Raw genomic sequence first — 18,386 nt, 5'->3', positions numbered from 1 at the left:
ACACTGTTTAGTCACCACATTCCTCCCCCTGTTTGTTCCGTTCCCCGACCAGCTCCCCTGGTCAGTACGGTCATAAGTCTTAGTTACGCCTACTGTCTGGCCTGAGTCTGACTCATTCAGTGTCTCACAGGAACTACGGTCTCTCAACGTCATCCTGCCAGTCGAACTACCACTTGCTGACTTTCTTCGGCCATCTGCCATGTCTCTTCTTGGAGGAACCATTCGGGTCCTTACATCTTGGTCCATAGCCACGCCCACCGGGTCACAAGGCTATGACCTCATCACAGGTCCTTGAACCATTCACACTGATCAGTTGATCACACTGCTGATCAACACACATAAGTCTCCATCTCAAGGCCACCCACCTTGAGATACATAACGGTCCTTCAGGACTCTGCCATTCATCCTCTCTCCTAGGACATCCACACAGCGCCCCCTAGCGGACACAGTGGTCACTACACCACAGAACCTAGATATATTTGGTGTCTATGAATTCGTAATGACCCAAAGAATCATAATGGCAGGTCAGTGTTAGCATTTAGTGAACCTAGTAAAAAAAATAGCCCAAACAAAAAAACAGTGTTGGATTGCACTTTTTTGGTAATTTCACTGCACTTGGAATTTTTTTCCCGTTTTCTAGTACACGACATGGTAAAACCAATGATGTCATTCAAAAGTACAACTCGTCCCGCAAAAAAACAAGCCCTCACATGGCCATATTGATGGAAAAATAAAAAAGTTATGGCTCTGGGAAGGAGAGGAGCGAAAAACGAAAACGCAAAGCCATAAAAAGCTTTGGGGATTAAGGGTATGTGCACATGTGGATTCTACTGCGGATCCGCAGCGGATTTGGCCCTGCGAGTCCGCAGCAGACTCTGCTGCGTTGTACAGTACCATTAACCCCTTCCTGACATCAGACGTACTATCCCGTCCATGGGACCCGGGCCCCTATGCCCATGGACGGGATAGTACGTCTCAGCGATCAGCGGCGCCCACGTGGTAGCTCGCAGAATAAAGCGATGCAAAAATAATTATTTTTTATATAAAATAGTTTTCATTGCATAAAACCGACAAAACATAAAAAAACGACCTAAATGAGGTATCGCTGTAACCGTACTGACCCAAAGAATAAAACCGCTTTATCAATTTTACTGCACACGGAACGGTGTAAACGCACTCCCCCAAAAGAAATTCATGAAACACTGGTTTTTGTTCATTCTGCGTCCCAAAAATCGGAATAAAAAGCGATCAAAAAATGTCACGTGCCCGAAAATGGTACCAATAAAAACGTCAACTCGTCCCGCAAAAAATAAGACCTCACATGACTCGGTGGGTCAAAATACGGAAAAATTATAGCTCTCAATATGTGATGATGCAAAAACTATTTTTACAATAAAAAGTGTCTTTTAGCGTGTGACAGCTGCCAAACATAAAAACCGCCATAAATAGTAAATCAAACCCCCCGTTATCACCCCCTTAGTTAGGGAAAAATAATAAAATAAAAAAAATGTATTTATTTCCATTTTTCCATTAGGGTTAGGGCTAGGGTTAGGGTTAGGGCTAGGGCTAGGATTAGGGTTAGGGTTAGGGCTAGGGTTAGGCTTAGGGCTGAGATTAGGGTTAGGGGTGTGTTGGGGTTCGGGTTGGAGTTAGAATTGGGGGTTTCCACTGTTTGAGCACATCAGGGGCTCTCCAAATGCAACATGGCGTCTGATCTCAATTCCAGCCAATTCTGAGTTGAAAAAGTCAAATGGTGCTCCTTCCCTTCCAAGCTCTGCCATGCGCCCAAACAGTGTTTTACCCCCACATGTAGGGTATCAGCCTACTCAGGACAAATTGCAAAACAATTTTTGGAAAATAAAAAAATGGTGACTAAAAGATCATGTTTGTGGAAAAAATACGAATTTTTTATTTTCACGCCCGGGCGTTATAAACTTCTGTGAAGCCCTTGGGGGTTCAAAGTTCTCACCACACATCTAGATAAGTTCCTTAGGGGGTCTAGTTTCCAAAATGGTGTCATTTGTGGGGGGTTTTCACTGTTTTGGTACATCAGGGGTTTTCCAATCGCGTCATGGTGTCTGATCTCAATTCCAGCCAAAAACGTCAAATGGCGCTGCTTCCCTTCCGAGCTCTGCCATGCGCCCAAATAGTGGTTTACCCCCACATGTGGGGTATCAGCATACTCAGGACAAATTGCACAATAACTTTTAGGGTCCTGTTACCCTTGGGAAAATAAAAATTGGGGTGAAAAGATCATTTTTGTGGAAAAAATATGATTTTTTAATTGTACCGCTGTACGTTATAAACTTCTGTAAAGCCCTTGTGGGTTCAAAGTTCTCACCACATATCTAGATAAGTTCCTTGGGGGGTCTAGTTTCCAAAATGGGGTCACTTGTAGGGGGTTTCCACTGTTTAGGTACATCAGGGACTCTCCAAACGTGACATGGCGTCCGATCTGAATTCCAGCCAATTTTGCATTGAAAAAGTCAAACGGCGCTCCTTCCATTCTGAGCTCTGCCATGCGCCGAAACAGTCGTCCCCCCCACAAGTTAGGTATCAGCGTACTCAGGACAAATTGCACAATAACTTTTGCAGTCCAATTTCTCCTGTTACCCTTGGTAAAATAAAAAAATTGAACCTGAAGTATTTTTTTTGTGAAAAAAAGTTAGATGTTCATTTTTTTTTAAATATTCAAAAAAATTCCTGTGACGCACCTAAAGGGTTAATAAACTTCTTGAATGTGGTTTTGAGCACCTTAAGGGGTGCAGTTTTTAGAATGGTGTCACTTTTGGGTATTTTCTATCATATAGACCCCTCAAAGTGGCTTCAAATGTGATGTGGTCCTAAAAATAAAATGGTGTTGTAAAAATGAGAAATCGCTGGTAAACTTTTAACCCTTATAACTTCCTAACAAAAAAAAATTTTGGTTCCAAAATTGTGCTGATGTAAAGTAAACATGTGGGAAATGTTAGTTATCAAGTTTTTTGTATGCCATATCTCTGTGATTTAAGGGCATAAAAATTCAAAGTTGGAAAATTGCAAAATTTTCAAAATTTTTGCCAAATTTCCGTTTTTCTCACAAATAAACGCAAGTTATTTGAATGAAATTTTACCACTATCATGAAGTACAATATGTCATGAGAAAACAATGTCAGAATCACCGGAATCCATGGAAGCGTTCCAGAGTTATGACCTCATAAAGGTACAGTGGTCAGAATTGTAAAAATTGGCTCGGTCATGAACGTGCAAACCACCCTTGGGGGTGAAGGGGTTAAAGTCAATGAAATTTGAAAACCGCTGTGCACATGCTGCGGAAAAATCCGTGCAGATTAGCTGCGGGTTCATTTCAACATATAACATACAGAACATGCATGTAAGATACAGAACATACAACATGTAACATACAGAACATACAACATATAACATACAGAACATACATATAAGATACAGAACATACAACATACAGAACATACATATAAGATACAGAACATACAACATACAGAATACAGAACATATAGTATGTACTCACCGCACACACCTAATTCCCCAAAGCCATCGATCACCTGTAATAAAAATAAAATAATAAACCAACCTATACTCACCTTTCCGCCGTAGTCCAATTAATATCGAGGGTCCCACAATGATCTCCTGTGGAGAGCTGCCACATCAGCTGATGCAACCGCTCTCCAGGGGCTCCAGCACTGAAATAACAGGCGGAGGTAATCCTCCGCTGTGTATACCTCTGCTGGGAAAGAGTTCCCGTAACCCTAACACTAATTCTCAAGCAGCATTGCTGTAAAGTGAGACTCTGAACTCAGGTAACCTCAGTGATGGACTGCAGGAGGCATTGTCTCCTGTCAGTTCATCACGGGGAGGCCCTATAGAGCAGTGACATCACCTGATGTCACTGTTCTATAGGGGAGATCGTCGTGGGACACTCGTTATTAATTGGACTGCATTGGACAGGGAGTACAGTGGCATTTAAAAGTTTGGGCACCCCTGGTCAAAGTTACTGTTATTGTGACCAGTTAAGCAAGTTGAAGATGGAATGATCTCTAAAAGGGCTAAAGTTAAAGATGACACATTTTCTCTGTATTTTAGGCCAAAAAAATTATATATTGTCATTTTTTACATTTTAAAAATTACAATAAGGAAAATAGGCCAATACAAAAGTTTGGGCACCCTGCATAGTTAGTACCTAGTAGCACTCCCTTTTAAAAATATCACAGCTTGTAAACGCTTTTAGTAGCCAGCCAAGAGTCTTTCAATTCTTGTTTGATGGATTTTCATCCATTCTTCCTTGGAAAATTCTTCCATTTCTGTGAGATTCCTGGGTCGTCTTGCATGCACTGCTATTTTGAGGACTAGCCACAGATTTTCAATGATTGAATCGGGGGACTGTGAGGGTCATTGAGAAACCTCTAGCTATCGCCTTTTGAGGTAGTCTATTGTGGATTTTGATGTGTGTGATCATTATCCATTTGAAGAAGCCATCCTGTTTTCAAATTCAGCTTTTTTACACATGGTGTTATGTTTGCATCAAGAATTTGTTGAAATTTCATTGACTCCATTCTTCCCTCTACCTGTGAAATGTTCCCTGTGCCATTGTCTGCAACACAACTCCAAAGCATGATTGATCCATCCCCATGCTTAATGGTTGGAGAGATGTTCTTTTCCTGAAATTCTATGCAATTTTTTTCTCTGCACCTACCTTTGATCATTGCGACCAAAGAGTTTTATTTTAACTTCAATGATTCACAGGACTTGTTTCTAAAATGCATTGGGCTTGTTTAGATGTTCTTTTGCATACCTCTGATGCTAAATTTTATGGTGAGGGTGCAGGAGAGGTTTTCTTCTGATGACTCTTCCACAAAGGCCATATTTGATAAGGTGTCTCTGAACAGTAGAACAATTACCACAACTCCAGAATCTGCTAAATCTTTCTGAAGGTCTTTTGCAGTCAAGTGGGGGTTCTGATATGCCTTTCTAGCAATCCTACAAGCAGCTCTCTCTGAAATTTTGCTTGGCCTTCCAGACCTTATCTTGACCTCCACTGTCCTGTAAACTGCTATTTCTGAATTACATATTGAACTGAGGAAAGGACAACTTTAAAACGCTTTGCTATCTTCATATAGCCTTCTCCTGCTTTGTGGGCCTCCACCATTTTCATTTTCAGAGTGCTAGGCAGCTGCTTAAAAGAACCCATGGTGGCTGTCTTTTCGCACAAGGTTAGAGGAAGCTATGTATTTCTAAACCTGTGGAATCTGCATCATCTGGCCTTTCCTAACATTGAGGGTGAACAATCCATATCCCTTACAGGCTAATTAAGGTCTGAAACCTTGGTCAAAGTTATCTGAGCACACAAATCTCCAAAGGTGCCCAAACTTTAGCATCGGAACAATTGTTCTTTTTGTAACTTTTAAAATGTGAAAAAATGACAATGTGTTTTACTTTTTAGCCTAAAATACAAAACAAGTGTGTCATCTTTAGCTTTAGGCCTTTTAGAGATCATTTTATCTTCAACTTGCTTAAACTGTTCACAATAACAGTTATTTTGACCAGGGGTGCCTAAACTTTTGCATGCCACTGTATCTATGGAAATACCTATGGGAATATCTATAGATACTAGATGGTGGCCCGATTCTAATGCATCGGGTAATCTAGAATATATATGCAGTTTATTTTTGAAGATTTAATAATAATGCAATAATGCACCCCCCAATCCTGATATGTATGGTTCTCTCACCCCCAATCCTGACATGTATGGTTCTCTCACCCCCAATCCTGATATGCATGCTACCCCTCAACCCCCTATCCTGGTATGCATGGTCCCCTGACCCCCCAATCCTGGAATGCATGGTCCCCTCACCCCCCAATCCTGGTATGCATGGTACTCTCACCCCCTATCCTGGTATGCATTGTCCCCTCACTCCCCTTTCTTGGTATGCATGGTCCCCTCACCCCCCTTTGCTGGTATGCATGGTCCTCTCACACCCCAATCCTGGTATATATGCTCACCGTCACCCCCCTTTCCTGGTATGTATGGTCCCCTCACCCCCCAATCCTGGTATGCATGGTCACCCTCACCCCCCTTTCCTGATATGCATGGTCCCCTCACCCCCCTTTCCTGATATGCATGGTCCCCTCACCCCCCAATCCTGGTATGCATGGTCCTCTCACCCCCCAATCCTGGTATGCATGGTCCCCTCACCCCCTATCCTGGTATGCATGGTCATCTCACACCCCAATCCTGGTATGCATGGTCCCCTCACCCCCAATCCTGGTATGCATGGCATCCTCACCCCCTTTCCTGGTACGCATGGTCCCCTCACTCCCCTTTCCTGATATGCATGGTCCCCTCACCCCCCAATCCTGGTATGCATGGTCCTCTTACCCCCCTTTTGGGGTATGCATCGTCCCCTCACCCCCCAGTCCTGGTATGCATGGTCCTCTCACCCCCCCAATCCTGGTATGCATGGTCCCCTCACCCCCTATCCTGGTATGCATGGTCATCTCACACCCCAATCCTGGTATGCATGGTCCCCTCACCCCCAATCCTGGTATGCATGGCATCCTCACCCCCTTTCCTGGTACGCATGGTCCCCTCACTCCCCAATCCTGATATGCATGGTCCTCTTACCCCCCTTTTGGGGTATGCATCGTCCCCTCACCCCCCAGTCCTGGTATGCATGGTCCTCTCACCCCCCAATCCTGGTATGCATGGTCCTCTCACCCCCCAATCCTGGTATGCATGGTCCCCTCACCCCCCTTTCTTGGTATGCATGGTCCCCTCACCCCCCTTTCCTGGTATGCATGGTCCCCTCACCCACCTATCCTGGTATGCATGGTCCCCTCACCCCCCATTCTTGGTATGCATGGTCCCCTCACCCCCCAATCCTGGTATGCATGGTCCCCTCACCCACCTATCCTGGTATGCATGGTCCCCTCAACCCCCAATCCTGGTATGCATGGTCCCCTCACCCCCCAATCCCGGTATGCATGGTCCCCTCACCCCCCAATCCTGGTATGCATGGTCCCCTCACCCTCCAATCCTGGTATGCATGGTCCCCTCACCCCACTTTCTTGGTGTGTATGGTCCCCTCACCCCCCAATCCTGGTATGCATGGTCCCCTCACCCAGCTATCCTGGTATGCATGGTCCCCTCAACCCCCTATCCTGGTATGCATGGTCCCCTCACCCCCCAATCCTGGTATGCATGGTCCCCTCACCCCCCAATCCTGGTATGCATGGTCCCCTCACCCTCCAATCCTGGTATGCATGGTCCTCTCACCCCCCTATACTGGTATGCATGGTCCCCTCACCCCCCAATACTGGTATGCATTGTCCCCTCACCCCCCAATCCTGGTATGCATGGTTCCCTCACCCCCCTTTCCTGGTATGCATGGTCCCCTCACCCTCCAATCCTGGTATGCATGGTCCTCTCACCCCCCTATACTGGTATGCATGGTCCCCTCACCCCCCAATACTGGTATGCATGGTCCCCTCACCCCCCAATCCTGGTATGCATGGTCCCCTCACCCCTCTTTCCTGGTATGCATGGTCCTCTCACCCCCCTATACTGGTATGCATGGTCCCCTCACCCCCCAATACTGGTATGCATGGTCCCCTCACCCCCCCTTTCCTGGTATGCATGGTCCCCTCACCCCTCTTTCCTGGTATGCATGGTCCTCTCACCCCCCTTTACGTGTAGCCGCGACCAATCAGCAACGCGGCCCTGTAGCCGCGACCAATCACTGCTGCGGCCCTGTACAAAAATAATATTAAAGCTGCAAAGCATTAATGGGAACGCGAGGCCGGGCGAGTGGAAAGAAGACAGGAGGCCGTCAGAAGGTGAGAATAACTTTTTTTATTTTAATTCTCTTTTTTACAGATTAAGGCCTGCGCCTGCTGCGACCAATCAGCGGCAGGCGCAGCTTACCGTTACAAACAGCTGCGCCTGTCGCTGATTGGTTGCGGCCTGGCGGGGGCCTGGCGGCCGCGACCGATCAGCGGCCCGCGATTTCGGTTACAGACAGACACGATAAGGCGTTTATATATATACACTCACTGGCCACTTTATTAGGTACACCATGCTAGTAAGGGGTTGGACCCCCTTTTGCCTTCAGAACTGCCTCAATTCTTCGTGGCAGAGATTCAACAAGGTGCTGGAAGCATTCCTCAGAGATTTTGGACCATATTGACATGATGGCATCACACAGTTGGCGCAGATTTGTCGGCTGCACATCCCTGATGCGAATCTCCCGTTCCACCACATCCCAAAGATGCTCTATTGGATTGAGATCTGGTGACTGAGGAGGCCATTTGAGTACAGGAAACTCATTGTCATGTTCAAGAAACCAATCTGAGATGATTCGAGCTTTATGACATGGCGCATTATCCTGCTGAGAGTAGACATCAGATGTTGGGTACATTGTGGTCATAAAGGGATGGACATGGTCAGCAACAATACTCAGGTAGGCTGTGGCGTTGCAACGATGCTCAATTGGTACCAAGGGGCCCAAAGAGTGCCCAGAAAAAATTCCCCACACCATGACACCACCACCACCAGCCTGAACCGTTGATACAAGGCAGGATGGATCCATGCTTTCATGTTGTTTACGCCAAATTCTGACCCTACCATCCGAATGTCGCAGCAGAAATCGAGACTCATCAGACCAGGCAACGTTTTTCCAATCTTCTACTGTCCAATTTCGATGAGCTTGTGCAAATTGTAGCCTCAGTTTCCTGTTCTTAGCTGAGAGGAGTGGTACCCAGTGTGGTCTTCTGCTGCTATAGCCCATCTGCCTCAAAGTTCGACGCACTGTGCGTTCAGAGATGCTCTTCTGCCTACCTTGGTTGTAACGGGTGGCAATTTGAGTCACTGTTGCCTTTCTATCAGCTCGAACCAGTCTGCCCATTCTCCTCTGACCTCTGGCATCAACATGGCATTTCCGGCCACAGAACTGCCGCTCACTGGATTTTTTTTCTTTTTCGGACCATTCTCTGTAAACCCTAGAGATGGTTGTGCGTGAAAATCCCAGTAGATCAGCAGTTTCTGAAATTCTCACACCAGCCCTTCTGGCACCAACAATCATGCCACGTTCAAAGGCACTCAAATCACCTTTCTTCCCCATACTGATGCTCGGTTTGAACTGCAGGAGATTGTCTTGACCATGTCTACATGCCTAAATGCACTGAGTTGCCGCCATGTGATTGGCTGATTAGAAATTAAGTCTTAACACACAGTTGGACAGGTGTACCTAATAAAGTGGCCAGTGAGTGTAGATATCTATGGAAATATCTATAGTTAGATACTGTAAATATGGGATAGATTATCTATCCATATATCTGTATCTATCTATCTATACCATATTTATCTATCTATCCATCTATCTATTATCATCTGTCTATCTGTGTGTGTATTGTAGTGTGGGTTGGACAAATGTAAAAGAGGAGGTTGGACAGAAATGACATCACAAATCCTTTTTTTTTTTTTTTTTTTTTTGTTAAATAACATTTTTATTTAGCCTACAAAAATGCATACAAATCCTCAGCCAAAACCACATTGAAAAACAAATTCGCAGCAAAAACGCATCAAAAACGCACCTGCGTTTTCTGCCAAGAGCTGCATTTTTTGTGCGGAAAAATCTGCGGGAGAATCCGCACTGTGTGCACATACCCTTAGGGGTTAAACAAGGGCCACCTGATTCACACCTGTTTCTTCACAGAATGATTGACCTCACTAATTGAACTCTACACTGCTATTATTTTTAACACATCCCCTTTCAATTAATTATTCTAATACACATTCAAAAACATGCAGGTCATGAATGCTGAGTTTATTGGTTTTCTTAGAATCCACTGCACCAACGAATTGCATGTGGGACCCCCTGTGGTGACCATTCCCCTGGGTCTACTATTCCCATCCACACAATGGACCTAAAGGCGAGGAGAACAATGGCTCGAGACCCTGAGATACTGATAAGAATAACAGAATTGCTTTACCTTTAGCAATCTCCTGTCTGGCCTTAGGTATACATACAGTAAAGGCACCGTCACATACAGCGAGATCGCTAGCGAGATCGCTTATTTTGTGACGTCACAGCGATCTCGCCAGCGACATCGCTGTGTGTGACACACATCAGCGACCGGCTCCACGCCGGGTATCGCCTATCGTGCAGGATCGTCCTGGGCCGTTTTTTGATCGTTGGTCTCCCGCTGGCCAGCACGCATCGCTGTATGTCGCAGCCGGAGACCAACGATCAACGATGCTGCAAGCTGGTATCTAAGGTAAACAGCGGGTTTCTAAGAGCCGCGTGGCTCTTGGATACCCGCTGTTTACCTTAGATACCACCTTGCTCGCTGGTCCTGATTGCTGGTGAGTCCATGTGACAGGTCACCAGCGATCAATCTAACAATGTCCCAGCGATCCCATCCACGTTGGATCGTTGGTGGGATCGCTGGGACATCGTTGTGTGTAACGGGGCCTTAAGATCCATCCAGCACGTCTTCCTCTACTTGCTGTCACTGAATGGATTCCTGAAGCTGAACTGATGAAGAAGCAAATCTCTAACAAAACACAATAATATCGACGTCACCCGTACTCCATGCTGGAAAAAGTCTACCTCCCTTAGAACCGTGGACTCCGCTCTACGTGCATTGGTCCTCACACACATCATGACTTTAAGCTCCATGCCAGCAGCAGTCACTGACAGCTGACTGGCATGGCTAGAGATGAGGGGACCAATTTTAGTGGTCCTTGCTCTTTTATTGCTGTGATTGGTCAGTCAATCTGACTGATCAATCACAGTATGCAATTGCCAGGTTCTACTGAAATATCAACACTTTCCTGCACGCTCACCGCTGGGAGCTTGGCACAGCTGAAAGCCCATCTCCTGTGATAACAGCCAGGGATGGTGCTTGCACCTCCCCCTAGCTGATTAACCCTCCAGATGCTGAGATCAATAGCGATTGTGGCATTCAGAAGGTTGTGAGAGGGAGCTGGCTCCCTTTCATAACCCCATCGGCACCTCCCAAATGAAATAAAGAAGCAACAAAACATAAAAATGATGTACGGTAAATGTGGTATCGCTGTAATCGTACTGACCCAAAGAATAAAGCTATACACGAAATGGCTGACAGCACTCTCAGGATCGAAGAGATGCACGCTCACCGTCCAAAGACCCAGTTGGACATCAGAAATCCCAGAAAAATGAAGAGGAGCAGCATCCAATCCAGGTGAAAGAATATATTGAAATTTATGGAGCCATGAAGAGATGCGACGTTTCGACCATCAGATGGTCTTTTTCAAGCATGCTTGAAAAAGACCATCTGATGGTCGAAACGTCGCATCGCTTCATGGCTCCATAAATTTCTATATATTCTTTCATCTGGATTGGATGCTGATCCTCTTCATTTTTCCAAAGAATAAAGCTGTCTTAACACTTTTACCACACGGTGAACAGCATAAAAAAAAACTAAGTTATTTACTGTTAACGGGATTTTACAGAGCCCATGACAGCACAACCTGAGAGAGGGTATCCACCCACCAGGACAGGAAACCTACTGAATAAAAAGGCAGTACCTCTCCTCCACATCAGTTTGGTTTCAGAGCATGAAAGGATCTTTGGACAGATAGCAGCATAACCATCACCAAATACATTTAACACCCTTAATGGTGCACACCACTAGTGACAAAGCAAGGGAGGGAATATAAGGGTGCTGTTATGGGCTCTGTAAAATCCTGTTAACGGTAAGTAACTTAGAGTTTTTCACTTCTCCCATGACAGCACCACCTGAGAGATTTATATAGATCAAAGCACCCTAGGGAGAGATCACCGCTTGCAATACCTGCCTCCCAAAGGACAGGTCAACAGAGGACAGTTTGAGAAGTTTGTGTTTATTGAAGGTAGAAGGGGAAGACCATGTGGCCTCCTTACATATTTCGTCAATGGACACCTCCGCTCTCTCCGTCAAGGAGGTCGCCACAGCCCTGGTGGAATGGGCTTTCCGATTCCCAGGAAGTGGTCTACTGCTAGAAGTGTAAATTAAGCTAATTGCGTCCCTTATCCATCTAGCTATGGTTCCCCTTGTAACACTACACCTCTTCCTGTTTCCCTGGAATGATATGAATAAGGTCTCATCCTTTCTACATTGCATAGTTCTGTCTAGGTACTGTATCAGGGCCCTCCTGATGTCTAATGTGTGAAACCTGTGTTCTTCTGCAGTCTTTGGTTCACTATAGAAGGAGGAAAGAACCACCTCCTTACTCCTATGAAACTTGGAGGCCACCTTGGGAAGATATGCTGGATCTGGCCTCAACACCACCCTATCCTCCGCATGAAAGGATGATTAATGGATAGGGCCTGCAAATCACTAACCCTATGCACTGATGTTAGGGCAACTAGAATTACAGTTTTTAGTATCTTATCTAGCACCTCATGTATGGGCTCAAAGGTGATTGTTAGGTTTCCAGCACCAAGTTCAAATCCCACGGAGGCATTTTTGGGGCTGGCACAGGCCTAGACCTTTGGCATGCTTTAATGAACTTGGCTACCCACCTATTTGCCGCCAGGTTATAATTGTAAAGGGCTCCTAAGGCAGATACCTGCACCTTAAAGGTGCTGTTGGCCAGACCCATCTCCATATCCCAAGGAATTCTAAGATCTCTCTGATTGGGCCCGTCCTCCAACAGACTGCCCTGAGAAAGCCAAAAATTTTGCCCATATTTTACCATAACTCCTAGTTGTGATGGACTTTCTACTCTGCATCAGACTAGCCACCAAGACCGGAGAAAACCCTCTCTGTATTAGCAGTGCCCTCTCAAAATCCAGGCCATCAAATGAAGACCTGACTTTTGAGGATGTGACACTGTCACCTGCCTGAAGAGACTTGGTCATCCAGGAGAACCCAGGGGTCTGCCACAGACATTCTCCTCATTCAAGAGAACCATCGTCCCTTTGGCCAGGAAGGAGCAATGAGGATGACATCCACCGCCTCCTCCCAAATCTTTCTCAGAACTGCCAGGATCAACTTTAATGGGGAAAATGCATAGGCCAGTCGGAAATCCCAAGAGATCTGCAGTGCATCTACTGTGTATGGTCTTCCTCTTGGGTTCAGGGAACAGAAGCTCTTTGTTTTTATGTTCTTTCTGTTGGCAAATAGATCTATCTTTGGCTGCCCCCAAAGATTCACAATCTGCTGAAAGATGGATCCAGCTCCCATTCCCCCTGTTTCAAGGTTGTCCGGCTGAGGAAGTCTGCTGCCTCGCTCTCTTTCCCCTTTATGTGTGGGCCAATATCTGTAGCTGATGTTCCTCCATTACCTGGAGAATCTCCTGAGCCAGCCATATTAAGGGTCGGGATCTTGTTCCCACTTTATTATTGATATAGGCTACAGAAGTTTGATTGTCCGACAATATTCGAACATGGCTCCCTTCTAAACGGGGAAGGAACTCTATGACTGCTTTTTTTATTGCTAATAGTTCCCTGTAATTTGAGTAACTGTCTGCTTCTGTTTCTGAACAGATCCCTTGCATTATATGGTCTCTGAGATATGTCCCCCATCCTTTCGTGCTTGCATCTGTCACTATCACATCTGATATTGACAGGGACCATGGGACGCCGCATGATCGATTCCCTGGATCCAGCCCCTAGGCCATGGAGTCTACTGCTTCCTGGGAAAGCACAATCTTCCCCTCCAGACATCCAGCCAGCCTGTTTTCCCCTTCTAGGACATCCTGCTGAAATGCCCTGGTATCATGGGGTTACTGCAACAGAGCGGAGCCATAAGACTGCAGCGTCTGTTGGCTCCTGCTCCACTGCTGAGAAGAAGCACTTCTCCAGTATATTAAATGTGTTTCTTTATTTCAGCAGAACAGGGATTAATGTGGGAAATTTGTGCATTCCTCAGTAGCGCCTCTCTTCCCCGGGTGGGGGAAGGGGACAGACGTAGGGCTGTTATAGGAGATAGGGCTATGGTGGAGGCCCCGGCATCTTCACCATCTGAAGTATCCCAGGGAACCGGGTGAGCTAGGGTGCCCCCTAGTGTTAGGGCCAGGAAAGGTGCCCCCTGATCCCAGGTCACTCGCCAGTTGAATCGTGACATTAACTCAGACTGTAAACAATTTTTCTGATCCATGATGGCTCCTATCTCAACTCAGGGCAGTTGCAGCAGCTCAGTTTGGAGGTGGCGGTTTTGCGCACAGTGGTTTCACAGCAGCCTGTTACATCTGGTGTGGGGATCTTGCCCTCCAGGCAAACCATTGTGGAGTCCAAGGTCGCGTTGCCACACAGGTTCTCTGGGGGGTGGGACTGGTTGGTTGTGTTCCCTGAGGCCTGTAAACTTTATTTCAGGCTGTGTCAGGTATCCTCAGGAATAGAGGAGCAACGGGTGGGGATTGTAATCTCACTCCTTCAGGGGGACCCACAAGTATGGGCATTTTCTCTCCCATCTGACTCACAGTCACTCCAGTCAGTAGAGGGTTTTTTCAGGCTTTGGGCCTTGTGTATGATGACACCGATCGCGTCTCCCTGACTGAGTCTTCTCTACGCCAACTTTAGCAAGGAGACCGCCTAGCGGAGGACTAGGTGGAATGACCTGGCCCTCCATAGTCACTTCTCTGAGGGGCTCTCAGTGAGATTAAGGCTACTTTCACACATCAGGTTTTCGGCGTCAGGCTCGATCTGGCGTCGTGCCGGAAAGCCGGATCCGGCAAATGTTTTGTAAAACCTGATGTGCCGGATCCGGTTTTCTGCCGGATCCGTCTTGTTCTTGACAGACAAAACCGGATCCGTCTCATCCGGTTCATCCGTTTTTCTATCCGTTTTTCGACGGATTACGCCGGATCCGGTTTTTAAAATTGACCCTTGTGGCCTTCCGAACGGGATTGGCTACTGGAAAACTATATATAGCGTGTTCCTACAGCCCTTCTTTGACAGGTTGTAGAGGAGAAAGTGCAGGTTGGAGAGAAGAGCAAGTTACTGGCGAAGATGGATGTTGTCATTGGAAATATTTTGAAGAATTTGGCGGATTTTATAGCGGAGGCGAATCGTTTGAGGGTGATTGTTCTGGAGAAGGAGAGAGCGAGACAGCAGCGCATCAGGCATCGTAGACGACGTTTGTGGATCCACCACATCACAGCCAAGAGAATGACGCGTGGGGTCTATTCTACACTCTGCATGGACCTTCGACGAAACCCGGATAAATTTTTTGGATATGTTCGGATGAAAATGGAAAATTTTGATTACTTGGTGGAGCGCATTGCACACCTCATAAGAAAAGCGGACACCTATTGCCGCTTCTCTGTTTCACCCGCAGAGCGTCTGATGGTGACTTTAAGGTAAGCCACATTTATTGGATGTGATCGCATCAGAGCACACTTTCACTGCAATCTTGTTGGTGGTAGTTTGTATCTCCAAGTGTTATAGCTGAGTTTTGGTATGTAATGCTGTGATTTAAAACTAATTGATTGTTTTTTAATTCCCCACAGATTTCTTGCAACTGGAGAATCCCTTTCGTCACTGCATTTCCAGTACAGACTCGGGATTTCCACCATATCTGGAATAATAAAGTACACATGCCGTGCACTGTGGGACTCCTTAGCTGAAGAGTTTTTACCAGAGCCCACAACAGAGAGGTGGATTGAAATTGCTGACAAGTTTCAACAGATATGTCAGTTTCCCAACTGCTTGGGCGCTGTGGACGGGAAACATATCCGCATTGTAAAGCCAGCCGGATCGGGATCGGAATATTTCAATTACAAGAAATATTTTTCAATTGTCCTCATGGCCATCGCTGACGCGGAATACAAATTTATTGCTGTTGATATTGGGGCCTATGGCCGCTCCAATGACTCTCAAGTTTTCAAACTGTCTGCCATGGGGCGTAAACTGTATGGAAACACCTTCCAGTTCCCACCACCTAGACCGCTGCCGCAAACATCTGGTCCACCTATGCCATTTGTCTGTGTAGGGGATGAAGCCTTCCAGCTGTCAGAACACCTTTTGAAACCGTACTCTAGCAGAGGATTGACAAGACCAAAACGCATTTTTAATTACCGCCTCACAAGAGCAAGAAGAATGGTTGAATGTACCTTTGGTATTCTGACAGCCAAATGGCGGGTCCTATTGACTGCGATCAACCTCAAGACAGAAACTGTTGACGAGGTGATCAAAGCTTGCGTGGTACTCCACAATTTTGTTATCTGCAAGGAACCCATTTCCATTGAGGACACCTCTGAAGAAACCACCTTGCAAGATTACCATGACATTACCACTAGAAGTTCTGTGACTGTTTCAGTAATGAGGGACAATTTTGCACTATACTTTATGTCACCTCAAGGCAGAGTACACTGGCATGATGACAGAGTGTGAAAGATTTGTGCCCTAACCAAACTTGTGTACCTTCTGTACCAACAGTATATACCTTTGCCAACCAAAGTTGGCTATCTTGTCATGGTCTCTATTTTTAGCTTTAGGCCACAGGTGTGTACCTGGTTGTGTTTTATGCAAAGTATTTCACCTTTTAACAAAAGTTGTGTACATTGTTAGGAAATCACCAACAATAAACACAACTTTTCAGGTGAAATACTTTGCTTCAAACACAACCAGGAACACAACTGTGGCAAAAAGCTAAAATTTACCCACAGTTATATACCTAGTTTTGAATACCATTTTACCTTTTAAATACCCTGTATTTAACCTTTTTGGCCGCAGAAAGAAATGACAGACAACCAGTGTAAAATAATTTAACTTTTATTGAAAAATGTTTTTTTTAGTAAACTGTTTTTAAATTTTAATAAACTTTTTTAATAAAGCTTTGAAACCATAAAACTGGTCATTTTTATTAAAATACACACATATTATAAATCTGTGTAGTGTGGGGTGGAAATACTGCTGGAGGGGCTGCGGGACACTTCGACACTGGGAGTGTGGAGAGAGGACTGGGATCGTGGTGGGGAAGGAACAGTTAGAGGTGATGGTGTGGAAAAAGCTACAGAATGGGTGGACATGTGGGAGGCAGAAGAGGTGGTGGGCGGTGGAGTGGAGGGTTGGGCAGGGACTGTAGGAGCAGATGATGTTGATGGAAAGTTGTATGGGGAAGGAGTTTGGTACGGGGAAGGAGTTTGGTACGGATCAGGTTGCTGGAAGTGGGGAGATGTCTGGTACTGGGGAGGTTGCTGGTACTGGGGAGGTTGCTGGTATGTAATAGGAGGGGGAGGATGGAAAGTGGCTGGAGGGGGTGCAGATGTAATAGGAGGGGGAGGATGGAAAGTGGCTGGAGGGGGTGCAGGTGGAGGAACTACAGTGGTGGGAGGTGGAGGTTGGGAGGTAACCTGCTGTAGAGCACCGTGGCACAAATGCATTACATGCATCTGCTGGGTAGGAGATAGTGTTGCCATGCGTTCCACAACCGACCTGAAAAAGGTGTGGTTTGGCAAAGATCTTGCTTCTGAATGCATGGTTTGCAGAAGTGTCTTCACCTCCAGAATGCTGGAGTTGATCTGCTGAAAGCCTGCGGAGATTTGCTCTGACAAGACTTTTAGACAGTTCTGGAAAGATGCATTCAGATGCAAGAACTCTGGCGCATAACTCTTTTCCTGACCCCTCTGCCGCTGCCGCCCAGTACCCGCAGGTGTACTAGAGGTGGCAGGGGCAGAAGGGTGGGGTAAAGGGAAAGCGATCTCCTCACCAGCAGCTTCATGTAATGTAGGCGGCCACGAGGCTCCTGTGCTGGTGGATGGGACAGATGGGTCGAATGTGTGGGAAGGCTGGGAAGGTGCAGATGTACCGGGGCGGTCGAAGTGTCCCTCGGTGCCGGTCTCCTCAGGGATCGCCTCAGAAGGGTCCAATCGTGCAGGCTCCCGAGTGCTGCTCACCGTGCTGTGGAATAAAGAGAAAAAAAAACAATTAAAATAGTGACATGGTATGGCCCTGGCTGAAAAAAAAAGTTACATCTAAACATTTTTTTGTCACATGTGGTGTGTAATATTTACCTTCTGGTGACCATTGTATCCCGGAGGAACGACAGGGCTCGTGCGTACTTGTACTTGCTCCTGCGTCCTTCAGATCCACTCGGGGCCCGCATCTCTTTATTGAACTCCTTCTTGAAACGATCCCTCACAGACCGCCACCGCTTCACAATTCTCTCCCCTGAAACGAGAAAGGACAAAGTGGTTAGTATACAACATCAGTATTTCCCAAACTCCAGTCCTCATGGTCCCCAGGGGTCATGTTTTCAGGATTTCCAAAGTAAATAGAAATCCTGAACACATGATCCGTGGGGACCACGAGGACTGGAGTTCGGGAAACACTGGTTTAAATCAAGCAACCGGTACTGTATATACTTACGCTCTTTAATCTGGGCCCGAGCTTCGAGGTCCTCCC

The sequence above is a fragment of the Dendrobates tinctorius genome, unplaced genomic scaffold, assembly GCF_039654945.1.
Source record: "Dendrobates tinctorius isolate UK_male_01 unplaced genomic scaffold, ASM3965494v1 ptg000293l, whole genome shotgun sequence".
Taxonomy (NCBI): Eukaryota; Metazoa; Chordata; class Amphibia; order Anura; family Dendrobatidae; genus Dendrobates; species Dendrobates tinctorius.
Note: the sequence above shows the minus strand (reverse complement) of the source record.